This window comes from Triticum dicoccoides, chromosome 1B, assembly GCF_002162155.2.
Source record: "Triticum dicoccoides isolate Atlit2015 ecotype Zavitan chromosome 1B, WEW_v2.0, whole genome shotgun sequence".
Lineage (NCBI taxonomy): Eukaryota > Viridiplantae > Streptophyta > Magnoliopsida > Poales > Poaceae > Triticum > Triticum dicoccoides.
The window spans coordinates 148,884,331-148,887,793 of record NC_041381.1 but is presented as its reverse complement, the minus strand read 5'-3'; positions in this window follow the sequence as shown (position 1 = coordinate 148,887,793).

The following is a 3,463-nucleotide window of genomic DNA, read 5'->3' as shown; positions in this document are numbered from 1 at the left end:
CGCCCCGCCAACGCCCCGCCACCGCCGACGACCACCGCCCCCATCCTGAACCCTAAGATAGATAGTGGGGTACCTCTCCGGCGAGCCCCCCTCCCTGCTGCGGCTGGTTCTTCCTTCACCCAGGCGAGCCCACCACTTGGAAATCGACTGACCCAAAAGTCGATTCAGTTGACTGAAGTGTAGCCAAATCGGAGCAGCATCGCAAGCAAGAGCAAGAGCGAGAGTAGCAGCGCGAGCAAGAGCAATAGCAAGAGCAGACCAGGCAGGGGACCGAGAGCAAGAGCAGAGTAGCAGCGCAAGCGAGAGCTAAAGCAGCAGCAGCTCTGACTGATGTGGACGTCGCCACTGAGGGAGCGACGTCGTGGAGGAAGTGGCTGGCGACGCCGCCGTGGATGGAGCCGCGCCGTGTCGGCTCGGGACCGAGCGCCGGCAGCACCGTGAGATCGAATCAAGAAGAAAATGCGGCGATTAGTGTACAACCTCTTTGGTGGCGCCGATTAGGCCGCAGCTTCATGCGAGGAAACGGTGATGATGATGCTCTTCCGGTGGTGCAGGTGAAGACGACGGTGTGGGAATGGAGGTGGCGCGAAAGACGAGGGGAACATCAGGGCAGCTCCTTGGAGGTGAAGGACGGGGTGGCTGAACCGGTGGGACGATGAGATCGACGACGGATCCTCATCCGGTACAGTGGATGAGGGACGTCAAGGTGTTGCTGTGGACGACGTCGTCGGGGAAGAAGCTCCGGCTGGGTGGCGGACGGAGCAGGGTGTGGGGTTTCGTCGCGGGTTTTCGCGGCCTCGGTGTACGAATGGGTGGGCGGATGGGATGGCAGTGGGGAACCATGGCTTGGAGACGCGCTTGTCCGAAATGTGGGGTAAGTTACGAAAGTACCCCCGACCGATTTGAGGCGGTTCTTTCGGTTCAGGGGTACCACGGGCATTTCGCGTGTTGGGATTTCACAGGAGGTGGGAGTTTTCGCGCGCGTTGTAATTTCGGAATAGCAAGGCGTGTGTTAAGATGGAGGGAGTTGTCGGAGCACAACGAGACAAAGATATATCTTAAATATTTCGGGCTAACAAGGCACGGGTTGAAGAGGCGGGAGTTTCGCAGCATGATAGACAGACACGCTAGCTTCAATTTTTGGCATAACAAGGCGCGGCTTGAAATTTCGGAAGAACAAGCTTAACGTGTACCCAAAAAAAGACAATCTGCACGTCAACACGCACAACACACACACAAACACCATTTAGACTAGAGTAAGGTACACGTGCATTGCACGCATGAGATTTGGCAACCAAATTATGAATAAATACCACATTATAGCATGCAAGCTTTGAGTCATATATGCATGATGTAGATATTCGTTTAATTCTTATAGTTCATTTCATTCAAAATCATCTAGTTTTTATAAGAAAGCTAATCTATTTTAAGATTCATGGAATTGTGCGTTGTAAGACATAAATTAAAAACAAATAATGGCAAATCATGCAGAAAAACATTTGGGAAATTATGATACGGAAGATTCTAGAACAAATAAGAAGTCCTTGTGTTTTGATGTTTGTGTATTATGCTTAAGTTCAACCATGGAGTCTTCTAGATTATACATGTGGCGAAATCTGGTGGAATCTAGATGATATCCCACGGCCAATAGTGCTCAAATTTGCCATCTTTGGACTTTCGGATTTGCCTCATCCAACGACCATATTTCAATGTTAATGTTACCCGCTCACAATATAAAAATATATATAATATAATATATATATATATATATATAGGGGTATAGATATAGATATGTGATGCGAAAGCCGCCCATCATCTCCAATTACATGCACGGATGCGACATGGGCAAATGATGTCTGCCATCGGTATCTCAAATTCAAATCAGTCTGACCTTGTTCAATGTGTATACATTTACAACATGCTCGTCTCCAAAGCACACCGCGCAGATCTCCATTATATTCATGCATGCATGGGTTTCAAACATCAGGATCTCTTATTCAAATATTTGAATTCAACTTTACATTGATTATGACCTCACCTATTCTTTTACACCCACACAGTAGTCTTCTCTTTATAATTGTACCACTAACTTTCTCTCGTGCATGCATGCACACACACTACCAGTCGACATTATCTATCGCACGCATACAATCTTTTTCTTCAGGTCGGTCTTCCATGAAGGCACACACCCACACACATCCACCTCTCCCTCATACCAGGCATTCTTTATCTCTCACGCGTGCATGTGCAACAATCGATGTTCCTATATGTATGTGTGTATATAGCTAGGTCTTTCATAGTTTTCCACACAAACCGATCAATCGATATATCCAGTGAGGTCTCACCCTCTTTCCCACGTCCACATCGATCAATCTATACCTCTCCCACGTCCACATCGATCAATCTATACCTCTCTATATAGGATTAACATAAATAGCTAATACACCCACATTAATTATATATCCAACGTCCCCCTCTCATCATCCATGCCTTCCGCTTCATCTCTCAAATGCGTGCACAATGGCGAAGACAGGGGGCAGTAAGGGCCCTGCCCCCCACCCTAACATCACTATATATCGAGGCTAATATGAATGTGATCATTAGACAATTGCTGCTAAAAAAGGTTTAATTTCATGAATTGACCCTCCTCGTAAAGGATTAGCAATGCTTGCCCCCCTAGCTCATTTATTTTTCATGGCTCCGCGACTGCGTGCAACAGCGTACGTGTTCGCCCCCTCTCTCTAAATATCGATCTCGCACTTGTGCATTCCTTCATAGTCTCCCTCCACTCGGCCCCTCACACCATCTTCTAGCCCCCCACCGGATTTTGCCACATGTACAATCTAGCAAACTCTATGGTTGAACTTAAGCATAATGCACAAACCTCAAAACAACAGTGGTTCTCTTTTGTTCTAGAATCTTCCGTATCATAACTGCCCAAACTTTTTTTCTAGTTGAATTGCCATTGTTTGTTTTCACTTTATGCTTTACAACGCACAATTCCATGAATCATAAAATAGATTAAGGGCTTCTTTGATTCAAAGGATTCTCAAAGGAATTTTGGAGGATTCTAATCATTAGGAATTTTTCCTATCTTGGTTGTTTGATTCGTAGGATTGTAAACCATAGGAATTTTTCCATATGATTCATTTGCACTAGATTTCATAGGAAACATACCATCCACTCAAACCTCTTTGAAAGAATTTTGCGTTTTTTTCTATGCACAATCAAACACTCGTACAATCCTGTAGGATTCAATACGACATTCCACTATAATTCCATGTTTTTCCTATTCACGCGTTCTTAGCTTTTTTATAAAAACTAATTTGATTTTGAATGAGATGAACTATAAGAATTAAACGAAGGGCTACATTAGGCATATATGACTAATAGCTTACATGCTATAGTGTGGTATTTATTCATAATTTGGTTGCAAAATCTGATGCGTGCAATGCACATGTAA